Source organism: Microtus oregoni, unplaced genomic scaffold, assembly GCF_018167655.1.
Source record: "Microtus oregoni isolate MIOR12 unplaced genomic scaffold, Mior012 000153F_000, whole genome shotgun sequence".
Classification (NCBI taxonomy): Eukaryota; Metazoa; Chordata; class Mammalia; order Rodentia; family Cricetidae; genus Microtus; species Microtus oregoni.
This window is the reverse complement of record NW_024544804.1, coordinates 393,419-407,266: the sequence shown is the minus strand read 5'-3', so window position 1 is coordinate 407,266 and position 13,848 is coordinate 393,419.

Sequence of the window (13,848 nt, the reverse complement as noted above, 5' to 3'; positions counted from 1 at the left end):
GATTGATCCAGATTACCAAGGGGATATTAGATTGTTTCTCTACAATTGAGGTAAGGAAGATGATGTCTGCAGTGCAGGAGATCCTTTAGGGTATCTGTTGGTGCTACCACATCCTGTGATTAAATTCAATGGGAAACTACAACAGCTTAATCCAGGCAGGGAGACAAAGGGTACAGACATGTCAGGAATGAAGGTATGGGTCAGTCATCCAGGAAAAGAGCCAAGAGCTTCTGAGGTACTTGCTGAGGGTGGAGGAAATACAGAATGCATAGTAAAGAAAGGTAGCTATCAATACCAGCTAGGGCCAGGAACTAGGATTATAACTGTCACGAGCATTTCTGTCATGTTTTGCTAAGGATGTGTGGTACAGATATTTGTGTTTTCTTTCCTTGATTTCTTTATCATTTGATGTAACATCAGTTAAGAGAGTATCAGTGGTTCATACACATATTTAGGCTTTGAGACACTACTCTAAAATATAAAATGTGTTTAGAGTTGTACATGGGACAGTTACAGCATACCAGATATACTTATGACCTGGTTATTATTTTCATTTAGAAATTAAGCACAGCATAAGAAGATATGATTGTGTGTCAAGTTGACAAGGGGAGAATTTGTGATGGCTGTTCTTGACTATATTTAGAATAAACTAAAACCCTAAGCTGATAAGTAAACCTGTAAGGAATTTTTCTTGATTGTATCATTGGGGATATGAAAACCCATCTTAAATCTGGGCCACACCTTCGGGTAGTAGCCTATATAAAGGACGTAGAAGAAGCATTTCCTCTTTGTCAGCTTGCCCTCACTCTCACTGGCAAGTTTATTTCCCCACTGGCATTAGAGCCTACTTCTTTGGGATTCTGACATATACTAAGGGCTGTAACTGGTCCCCAGACCTTAGTAGGCCCCAGACCTTAGCACAACTGACTCCATTATGGAAGTGTCATTGAGGCTTTAAAACTCAGCACATAGACAGTACCACCTGTCAAAATTAAAACTAAGGTCTAATCCATTAAAGTTCATAGTTCTGTGAAAGTCGCTAAATGTACTAACCTTGCTTTTTGGCGTCTGTAGCTCTGCTTCTAGCTAACTGTTCTTGTTCACTAAAGTATGTCAACTTGAAATATGGTTTTATGCTTAAAAGTTCACCCTGAGAAAGGCTCGGGGCTACACTGTGATCCTGAACACCCAATGTAGTCATTGGACAGCTACTAAAAACTTTCTGTTAGCTTAAATCCATGTCCAAGCAGTCTTCTCTGGTGGAGTTTTCTTGTCCTGACCACCTGTTCCCAAATAATTATTCAGAGGCTGAATATGAATTATAAATGCTTGGCCAATAGCTAAGATTTACTACTAATTAGCTCTTACATTTTTAGTTAACCTATATTCCTTATTTATGCTCTGCCACGTGGCAGTACCTTTATTAGCATGGCATGTTCATCTCCTGTTCCCTCTGTGCCTAGCTGGCAACTCCTCTGACTACACCCTTCTTCCTCCCAGCATTCTCCTAGTCTGGCTCTCCTGCTTAACTTTATCCTGCTCATCTATTGGTCAGTCACCTTCTTTATTAAACCAATCACAGTGACAAATCTTCACAATGTACAAAAGGATTATTCCACAGTATGTAGATACCCTATAACATTTTCTGGAGATTCAACTGAGATCTCTAGAGACGAAAACTTGAGACACGAGGGAGGAATCTCAGAGCCCCTTAGAGCAGGGAAAAGTGCTTTGGTCTAGGGACTCCTAGGTGTTAGACAACCTAAGTTCCACATCCCCAAGATTCACTTTGATCAATTGCTGTCTAATACTTTAGAGGAGTCTAACACCCCCCCCCCCCAAATAAATTAGAAAGTTACCTGGTCTGTCACCTCTGGAGCTGAATCTGGCTAAGGTGTCTTCTGTTGGGACACATAAGAGAGGTCCAACACAGCTACTGATCCAGTGTCTGAGTTCCACGTGAGATGTCACTGTAGATGAACTTTCTCATTGGGACTGTCAACAAATAGTGACACAGAGACTTATTATTATATATGAATGTATAATCTATACCTCAGGTTTGTCTCACTAACTCTTATAACTTAAATTAACCCATCTCTATTCATCTGTGTGTTGCCACGTGACGTGCAGCTTTTTCCTCTCCTCCTGCATGTTTTGCTCCCTCTGCATCTAGCTGCTGACTCTCCTTTTTTCTTCTCTGAGACCTATCTGTCCTCAGACATCCCACCTAACCTCTTCCTGTCTAGCTATTGGCCATTCAGCTCTTTATTAAACCAATCACAGTGATGTATCTTCACACAGTGTAAAGGAATATACCACAACACATCATTGTATCCCTCTGTCTGTTCAGGTGTATGAACGTACTGTGGCTACCTCTGCTTGTGTTTACTCTCTCTCTCTCTCTCTCTCTCTCTCTCTCTCTCTCTCTCTCTCCATATATATATTATATATAATATATATATATATATATATATATACACACACACACACGTGTGTGTGTTTCTGTCAATTCTGCTTCCCTGTATCCAGTGGCTTTCTCTACTGTGAGACACTCCTTCTCCCCAGTGTAAGACCTGTGCTCCCTCCTGTTGGGAAGCCAAATCCTTTTGGCTCTGCTAGGTTGCCCAGAGAGAACAAAATAAAACAAAGCTCTGCGTGTTCTGTGTGCTCTGCTTACGGAGTGCTCACTTGTTTCATCACTTGACTCTCTTGCTCAGGGTCAGGGTTGGTTCTGACCCCCAGGAGGAACAGGCCTGTCATTCTGAGGGTACCCTGCCATCTAAGCAGAATGTACACAAGGAGAGGGAAATAGATCCCCAAGGCACACATTCCCTCCTAAGAAGTCCCAAGGAAGGGGAACAGTTCCCCTGGGCTGAGCCCAAAGGACAAAAGAAAGTTTCACTCCTTCCTCTTTCATGTTTGATGTCTCCATTTGAACCAGTAATCTGGATCATTGAAAAACTTAAAACTCACCATTCTCTAAAAAAAGGGGGGGGGGCAGAAATCACCCCTAGGCCGGGCAAGGGGATCACTGCCAGACAATGCAGTCTGGATAGAATACCCTTCTGTCCAATACAGATAGGGTCCTTTTTAGAAGGATTAAAGACAGCTGCTAAAAATGTCCTTTGTCAGCCAGTTGGATCCCAGATATTAAAAACGTTATAAAAGATGAAAACTTTAAAGGTATAAGTAGATCCCAGTTACTTGAGGTAGCTCAAAAGATATTTAACAACAGATTGGGATGAGGCCTTTTGTACAAATCGAGAGTCACCATCACCTTCTGATTATGAGGTGCAGTTAGACTTACAGATAGCCAGCAAAATTTTGGTGTCTTACCTTCTGTCAGAAGAATATCTGTTGTAGAATAATCTTTTTATACATTGTCAAGATGTGTCACTTTGATTGGTTTAATAAAACGCTGAACAGCCAATAGCTAGACAAGATTTTCGGGGGAAGAGAGGAGGCTAGGAAGAAGGTGGGAACACCAGGGAGGTGCAGAGCAAACAGGATGGGCACTACAGAGATGAGATAATAAAGTCATGAGGTAGAAAACAAATAAATAAAAATGGGCTAATTGAAGTTATAAAAGCTAGTTAGAAAGAAGCCTAGCTAAGGATGAGCTTTCATAATTAATGAGTTTCAACATCATGCTTTGGGAGCTGGCAGCTGGGACAAAGAAAGATTGACTACGAATGATGCCCAATGTCGGGCCATGTATATCTACATAGGACCTGAGAAAGTTAAGAGAAGTTCTGGACACAGAGGTGCATCTAGCAGCTGCTCCCTGTGGGCTGGAGCCTGGCATCAGCACCGCGTGCCGGTGCTGTGCGCCAAGTTGAGCTGCACAGATGGTTGATATAGCAGTTTACAGTGTGTCTCATGTGATCCTAGGACACTCCAAGTGCTCAGGGAAGACAGATCCAGACAGGTAAAAAACACTAAACAGGTCTAAAAATGTTCATAGGCTTAAGAACGAAAAGAAGAGGAGTAAAGACAGTCATAGAAAATGTAAATCATTTATAAATAATAAAAAAGCCATGTAGAGATGGGAAATGCACCGGTAGTCTGGATCCTGCACGGTATTGTATTGACTTTAAATTTTTTCAATGCTGATGAGTGAATAACAGCTGCTGAGAGACATTGGATTAGAAAAACGACTAAGTTAGACCAACCTGTATGTTTTTAAAATGTCTTGACTTCAAAATCGAAGTAAAAACTATGTTGTGTTGGGGAAAAGGTTATGGTTTGTTTCCACACAAAACCAAAAGCTGTGGACTCATTCAAGGTTGACAGAGATCACATTTGATTGGGGAAAACCCCCTGAAAATCCTGGCTGCAGCCATAGAGAAATAACCCCCAAACCCCTTGTGGCAGGTGACATATATTTTACTTGCTCAAATATAAAACAAAAAAATCATCTTTGGCTGCCTGTGTGCAACACACTGTACATACTTGTGTTAATGCAGATATGTATGCTACCTTTGAAAGTTCATGCGTTTTCAGAACAAGGAGGCCAGACATCAATGAAAATGAGTGGTCCGGGTTATCCAGCCTCGCAGAGTGCCTCTGTTGCAGTTTCCCATGACACGGTTGAGGCCCTCCTCTGAGGAGCACCAGAACACTGCCTGTCTAATGACCATGCGACCCAGTACCAGATCATACTCCAGAACCACCCTCGAGTCTGAATGGGGTTATCCTCTTCCTGATGATCCAAGTGCTCATCCATGACTGCCAAGAGATGAAGGATGAAAGCAGGAACGTGGGAGCTACAGTAGTTACTTTAATTGAATTGATTTGGGCCCAAGCCAGGTATCACAGTACAGAGAAAACTGATTGATTTGACCCAGGCTCTCAGATGGGAAAAAAAAAAGGTCACCACCACATACGCAGACTGTTACTATGCTTTAATGATCTTTGGAGAACAAGGGCTTCTCACTTCTGGAAAAAAAGAACACTAGAAAATCTTGGCCTTCCTACAGGCTCTTTGGTTTGCCCTATGAATTGCTGTCCTCCACTGCCAGGCCTAGCTGTCTAACAAACTATTGATATTCTGATGACAAACACCTGACTCAGTGCTACCTGAGACTGTGGTTAAGAAAAAAAATGGACAGTTCAAACCCACAGGTTGATGGAGGAAGCCAAAGAGAAAGAACATTCTCCCAGAAACAACTGGCAGGACTCTGGTAACTGACCTCCACCAGGCTACTCATCCGGGACCCACAAAACTTTCTGAGTTGCTCAGACCAAGGTGTGTTAGTGTGTTATTATGGACAGCCTAGTGTGGGACATCTCAGCCAGATGCCAGCTTTGCGCTCAAGTGAATGCAAAACAGAGAGCCCCTACCCAGGAAGGGTCTAACTGAGAGAGCAACACCCCAGAGAACTCTGGGAAACTGACTTCACCAAGATCGGGCCAGCTGCAGGAGGATAAAAGTACTTGTTAGTTTTTATCTTTTATTTATCTTTTTATACTTTTTCCAGGTAGACAGAAGTGTTCCTCACCCAGACTGAAACTGCCCAAATAGTAGCTAAAAAGCTCTTCCAGGAACCGGTCCTTGATTTGGCCCCCCCTCGCAATGGGGACTGACAGTGGAGTAGCTTTCATAGCCAAAACCTCCCAATTAATAGCTAAAGCTTTAGACGTCGATTAAAAACTTCATTGTGCATATAAACTTGAGAGTTCTGGGCAGGTTAACAAAAATAAACAGGGCATTAAAAGAAACCCTAATAAAACTCTCCTTAGAGTCCAGCAAAGGATGGATAGGCCTCCTTCCTTTGCTTTGGTCTTCGGCACCCTATATAGGGAGGAATTTACCCACTATGTTTGGAAGACTTCCCCACTGCTTCCCAGGCTCAGAGACCGGCAGTTGGTAGAACTCTCTAACCATTCCTTTCTCAAGTCACTACAGGACCTCCAGTCCTCCACGAAAGCTATTCACTGGACTGTATGAAAAGTCCAGCTGACCTCCGAGTGCACCACCACTTTCCCCTTGTTGGAGTCCAGTGATACCATGTGGGCCAAGCGAGTAGCCAAAGGGGCAGGGAAACTATCCTGGAAAGGACTCTACACAGTGACTCCCTCCACTCCACTGCAGTGAAGGGAGCTGGCATCGCACCACGGTTCCACCACACCCAGGTCAAGAAAGCAGAAGAATTAAGGTTTCATGGGGGCCAGGCCCTTCCACTCCCTGCCCCTCTACCTTCTCCTGAGTCTTGTGCTTTGCACTATGGGTATGAATACAGGGTCATGGTCCAACCCTCACAGTCCCCAGGACTGGACTGGAAACTTGGGAACTCAGGAAAACAGATACAGGGAAGGTTTTAGCTAGTGTGACTACAGACCAGCAACACATATTCCTCCACACACTTCCTCCAACAAGGCCACATCTCCTGGTAGTGCCACTCTCTTTGGGGGACATCCTTCAATCCACCACAGATTGGTACCAGTCTGTTCTCTTAGTTCCCTGCCTAACTACTCTACTTTCAGCACTGGCTGGGCCTTTAATTCTCATTTTTATTGGATTAACAGCAGGGGCTGCATTTTAAACTATATGATCAATTATATATTCAATAAAATTAATTGACCTCAGGACCAACTCCACCACTTTCAAGCAGGATGAGTCCATGATTTGACTCATTCACTAAGATCAGTGGGGAATGTTACAGGACCCCAGACTTAGAAGGCCCAGGGACCTTAGCACAACTGACTCCATGATGAAAGTACCATTCAGGCTGTAAAACTCAGAACATAGACAGAATCACCTGCCAAACCTAAAACAAAGACCCAATCCATCAAAGTCCATAGTTCTGGGAAAGTCTCTGAATGTACTAACTTGCTTTTTGGCTTCTGTAGTTCTGCTTCTGGCTAACTGTTCTTGTTAGCTGAAGTATGTCAACCCAGGATGTCGTCTTATTTGTAAATTCTCAGGGTCAGGGCTACACTAGGATCCTAAACACTCAGTGTAATCACAGGCTAGCTAATAGGTTTTCTATTGGCTTAAACCCATGTCTAAGCAGTCTTCTCTGGTGGATACCCCCACAGAATTCTTTGCTGTTGGTTTTTAAATTTATTTTTATTTTATTCATTTTTATTTTTTTTTTTTGTGCATGCCCTGTAACTAGCTCTTGTACACCAGGCTGGCCTCACACTCAGAGATCCAACTGCCTCTGCCTCCCGAGTGCTGGGATTAAAGGTATGTGCCACCAATGCCTGTCTACCCCAAAGCACTCTTAAAGGCTGGTTTTTCTTCTGGATAGTAGCTGTCATTTTGGCTTTTACACACAGAATTTTCAGCTGGCACTTATTCCACGGCCACATCCCATATGTACTTAATTAGTATCTCGGAGGATGGGGCTCAGGCGTCATCTCTTCATTGGAGATTTTGATAAGTCAAAGCAGTCTCTCCATTTCTGTTGTCACCATTTTTTTTAACAAAGTCTGATTTTATATTATATCTTGTTATCATTCAAGTATACATTAGTCATCGTATGTTTTATAAAGAACTTTTCATTTGAAAATTACTTTTTGCTATTTAAATGTTATTCTAAAGTAATTGCTCCATTACTGAAATGTAGAAAAGCATCATTTCATGGTTTCATTGTTCACTACCAGTACTTTTATCCCAGAGTTCTCCCTTTCTTACTTGATATGAGAGGAAGAAGACAAAGAAAGGGTGCCTCACAGAGGGGATGGATCCATGATTCTGTTGTCTTAGTAACAGCTCTGCTTCTCATCTCTAGTGAGTGATTCAGCCAGGCAGGGGCACTTTGCTTGGCAACCAGGATCAGGTAACAGCCTACCTTCCTCTTTGTTGTTCAGTGCTAAGAGGCTGAAATAAAAAGATAATGATTGTTGTCAGGGAAACCGAAGCTGAATCTATCAAAGCCATGAGGGAGAAAATGTCAAGTATAATACAAACTGAATGGCAGATCAATTTTCATCTACCCACAATCATGCATTGAGACTCTTATGTGTTCATTAGAAGGGCTTTGTTGTGTACACACAAGTGATTCTTCCTGCACAAATAATTACGAAGACATAATGAAGGGTCAGAGAATGTGGCACAGGAAAGCAGAGAACCCAGACAGTAAATGGGAGAAACATAATTTTTAAAAATTATGTATAATTTTAAGACTCATTTTGATATCCATGTTATACTTTAACCTACATTTATATAGAATTAACAAGCAAGCCTTGCCTGAAAGAAAATCCAGCTTCTTTTTTTTGTTGTTTATTAACAATTCCCATGGGGACATACCTGAGTCCTGGGAATCTAGGATGCTTTTCTGCCTTTATTCCATGGCAAAATGGCAACTCCTGTATGGGATGAAGCCAGTTCCAGCCTAAAATTCTGTGTTTGCAAAGCCAAAATGGCAGCTACCATCTACACACACACACACACACACACACACACACACACACACACACACACACGTACATGTTAAAAAAAAAGTAAAAAGTGGGCTGAATATTTAGTGGGAGAGTGTTACACAAGGTACTGGGTTCAATCCCAATACCCCATATGTATGTGTCATATACAGAAATAAATCTGCACATCTCAGAACAGATGAGAAAGGGAGAGTCTCTACCATAAATTGGGAAAGCATGAAGAAAAATGAAATTAAAGTACCTTCTCACCCTATTTACAAAAATCAACTCAAAATCAATTAAACACACTTAGAACCTTGAACTAATAAAAGAAAACATAGAAAATCTTCTGGACATTGGTTTGGCAGATGTCTTGATTTGTTCTCCAAGTCACTGGCAACAGGAGCAAAAAATATACAAATGAAATTGCACCAAACCAAAGAGTTTCTGAAAAATGAACAATCAACACGGTGTGAAAACAGGCTACACTAACTATACCTAACTATAATAAAAGCTATTTACAGCAAGCCGACAGCTAATATCAAATTAAATGGAGATATACTCAAAGCCATCCCACTAAAATCAGGAATATGACAAGGATGTCCACTCTCTCCATACCTCTTCAATATAGTGCTTGAAGTTCTACCAATAGCAATAAGACAACATAAGGGGATCAAGGGGATTCGAATTGGAAAAAAAGAAATTAAGCTTTCATTATTTGCAGACGATATGATAGTGTACATAAGCGACCCCCAAAACTCCACCAAAGAACTTTTACAGCTGATAAACACCTTTAGTAATGTGGCAGGATATAAGATCAACTCCAAAAAATCAGTTGCCTTCCTATACACTAAGGATAAGGAAGCAGAGAGGGAAATCAGAGAAGCATCAGCTTTCACGATAGCCACAAATAGCATAAAATATCTTGGGGTAACTCTGACCAAGGAAGTGAAAGATCTATTTGACAAGAACTTTATCTCCATCATGCATTTAAGTGTGCAATATTCGCTATGCTGAAACCTTTTCAACTCTGATAGCAGTTTCTTTCTCACATGATTGTTTGTGATGATTGAAAGAGCGAGAAAGCCTGGAATAGGGCTACGGAAACATTTTGGCATTTCTGTCATTGAAGTTGTTACTAGTATCATTTTGGCATTTCTGTCATTGAAGTTGTTACTAGTATCAAGAAAGGTTTTATACTGAGGGTGACCATGATCCTAAATACCCTATCACTACTCTGGATTTATTCACTTTTAGGAAACAAACTCAGGGCTTTGTGTACGCTAGGCATCACTCTGCCAACTGAGCTACAACCCCAACTTTCTTCCATCGGATTATATGTCTATTATATTCCTATAATATTCACTGTGTGCAAGAACTTGTACAAATAAATATTAAATTTCCAAAATCTTAAAAAAAAAGAACTTTAAGGCTTTGAAGAAAGAATTTGAAGAGGACACCAGAAAATGGAAGGATCTCCCTTGCTCTTGGATTGGGAGGATCAACATAGTAAAAATGGCAATTCTCCCAAATGCAATCTATAGATTCAATGCAATCCCCATCAAAATCCCATCAAAATTCTTCACAGATCTGGAGAAGACAATAATCAACTTTATATGGAAAAACAAAAAACCCAGGATAGCCAAAACAATATTATACAATAAAGGATTGTCTGGAGGCATTACCATCCCTGACTTCAAACTCTATTACAGAGCTACAGTATTGAAAACAGCTTGGTATTGGCATAAAAATAGAGAAGTCGACCAATGGAATCGAATAGAAGACCCTGACTTTAACCCACAAACCAATGAACACCTGATTTTCGATAAAGGAGCTAAAAGTATACAATGGAAAAAAGAGAGCATCTTCAACAAATTGTGCTGGCAAAACTGGATGTCAACCTGTAGAAGAATGAAAATAGATCCATATCTATCACCATGCACAAAACTCAAGTCCAAATGGATTAAAGACCTCAATATCAGTATGAACACACTGAACCTGATAGAAGAGAAAGTGGGAAGTACTCTACAACAAGTGGGCACAGGAGATCACTTCCTACATATAACCCCAGCAGCACAGACATTAAGGGCCTCATTGAATAAATGGGACCTCCTAAGACTGAGAAGCTTCTGTAAAGCAAAGGACACTGTCACTAAGACAAAAAGGCAACCCACTGACTGGGAGAAGATCTTCACCAACCCCGCAACTGACAAAGGTCTGATCTCCAAAATACATAAAGAAGAGAAGATAAAGGGTGTTGGAGGTGCCTGTGTTCTGGTGGCTTGAAGCCACTCAGGGAGGCCAATTAAATGCTAACACTTTCAAAAAAAAAAAAAGAACTCAAGAAACTAGACCGCAATAGGCTAATCAACCCAATTATAAAATGGGGCACTGAGCTGAACAGAGAATTCTCAACAGAAGAAGTTCAAATGGCCAAAACACACTTAAGGGCATGCTCAACTTCCTTAGCAATCAGGGAAATGCAAATCAAGACAACTTTAAGATACCATCTTACACCTGTCAGAATGGCTAAAATAAAAAACACCAATGATAGCCTTTGCTGGAGAGGTTGTGGAGAAAGGGGTACACTCATGCATTGCTGGTGGGAATGCAAACTTGTGCAACCACTCTGGAAAGCAGTGTGGCGGTTTCTCAGGAAATTCGGGATCAACCTACCCCTGGACCCAGCAATACCACTCTTGGGAATATACCCAAGAGAGGCCCTATCATACAACAAAAGTATATGCTCAACTATGTTCATAGCAGCATTGTTTGTAATAGCCAGAACCTGGAAACAACCTAGATGCCCTTCAATGGAAGAATGGATGAAGAAAGTATGGAATATATACATATTAGAGTATTAGCAGTAAAAAACAAGGACTTCTTGAATTTTGCGTACAAATGGATGGAAATAGAAAACACTATCCTGAGTGAGGTAAGCCAGAACCAAAAAGAGGAACATGGGATGTACTCACTCATATTTGGTTTCTAGCCATAAATAAAGGACATTGAGCTTATAATTCATGATCCTAGAGAAGCTAAATAAGAAGGTGTATCCAAAGACAAACATATAGGCATCCTCCTGAATATTAACCTTCATCAGGCGATGAAAGGAGACAGAGAGAGAGACCCACATTGGAGCACCGGACAGAAATCTCAAGGTCCAAATCAGGAGCAGAAGGAGAGGGAGCACGAGCAAGGAACTCAGGACTGCGAGGGGTACACCCACACACTGAGACAATGGGGATGTTCTATCGGGAATTCACCAAGGCCAGCTGGCCTGGTTCTGAAAAAGCATGGTATAAAACCGGACTTTCTGAACATAGCAGACAATGAGGACTACTGAGAACTCAAGAACAATGGCAAGGGGTTTTTGATCCTACTGCACATACTGGCTTTGTGGGAGCCTAGGCAGTTTGGATGCTCACCTTACTAAACCTGGATGGAGGTGGGCGGTCCTTGGACTTCCCACAGGTCAGGGAACCTTGATTGCTCTTCGAGCTGATGAGGGAGAGGGACTTGATCGGGGGAGGGGGAGAAAAATGGGAGGCGGTGGCGGGGAGGAGGCAGAAATCCTTAATAAATAAATAAATTTAAAAAAAAAGAAATTGCACCAAACCAAAGAGTTTCTGAAAAATGAACAATCAACACGGTGTGAAAACAGGCTACACTATCAGGGAGCATATGGCAGAGCAAAGTTGCTTACCTCACAGCAACCAAGTAGTAGGGGTGGCTGGCAGGGCAGGGCAAGGGCAGGACAGGGGCAGTGAAGAATCCGACCTCCTCCAAATATGCCCATCTCTTAATATCATCATAGTATGAACCCGATCAATTATTTATTGACTAGATTAGAGCATTCAGAACCCAATCACTGCCATTAGCAATGTTCATAGAGAACATTTGTCATATACCATACCATAGACAGCATCAATATCCTAAAGATCTAAGGGATTTAGACAATCCAATAACAATAAAAAGAACCCAGTAAAAGTGAGCCAAGGGGCCTGAGGGCACATTAATTGCTCAGTGATAGATCACTTACTTAGCATGTGTGAAGCCTAGGTTCAATTCCCAGTGCAGAAAAAAAAATGAAGGTAAAGGATTTAAATCATTATTTTTCCAGAGAAGACTGTTAGGGTTTGATTTTGAAATATACCTTACAGACTCATGTCTGCACAATTAATCCCCAACTGGTGGTGATATTTGTGGTGTAGAGCCTTTAGAAGGCAGAGCCTTGCTGGAGGAAGTGGTTCACTGGAGATCAGGTCTTCAGTATTATAAGCCCAGTCCTAAGCACCTCTCTGTCTGTCTGTCTGTCTGTCTGTCTGCCTGCCTGCCTCCCCTCTCTCTCATGTCCCTCTCCCCTCCTCCCCTCCCTTCCCGATGCACTGGGCTGTAGGCACACAGTCTGGCAACCTTGCCACGACAGCCACAAAACCAATCCTGCACTCACATCTTCCCTCAGTAACAGGAGTCATAAACTGAGGCTAAGGAGATGCTTCTTCCCACAGCTCACATCTTCTCAGGGATTTGCTGACAGTGAGGAGAAAAGTAAAACAAAGACCTATAGATTGTTAATGTGGATAAAAATGTGCTGGGCATCATCAGGGGGAGCAAATTAAAGCCATGAGATACAGATTCCTATTTGTTAGAAAGGCCATGGTCAAAAGACAGAAGATAGAACAAGTGCTGAGGAGGATTCGAAAAAGTTGAAGTCTTGCACAGAAATTCTGGGACCGTCAATTAGCATAGTCATTAGGGGAAACAGTATGGGGTTTCCTCAAACGTTTTGAAGTAGCTGGACCCCATAGTTCAGGCCTGTCATCCTAAACATGGGGAGGCTAAGGCAGAAAGACCACAAGTTCAAGGCCATCCTGGACACTGTCTCAAAAATGACAACAAAATGGTCTGAGGACATAGCTCTGGGTTGAATACTTACCTACCACGTGAGGCCTTAAGTTCAATGCATAGCTGTGGATGTATCCACCCAGAAGCATGCTCTAAGGGGAATGTTTCTGAGGGCTATGTCTTCCCATGCAAGGAGATGCTCTGCTCTACCATGCTCCTCCGCTACAGTACTTTCGATGATCACAGCCTCACGACAGCGCAGAACAAGCCACGGACTCAAACTGGGAGCCAAACTAAATCTCGCTTCGAACTGTTGCTCTCTGCTACTTGTCAGTGATGAAAAGTCTAACCCACATCTGTTGTGTGCTATTTTGTTACAGCATCCTCAGTGGGCTAAGACACTACACCAGTATCCTAGATTTTCATCTGAATTAACTTATGAATCCTCTAGGCATTCAGTACCTACTCCCCGTCCCCCACCAGTGATGAAAGAGCTGAATGAAGAAGTGAGCATGTAACCGCTGGGCCCAGGTCAGTTAATTTACATCTGTATTTCATGTACTGCATAAGGACATCTCTTTCAACAGCAGACCACATATGTGATGGTAGTTCCATAAGAATACAACATCTAGT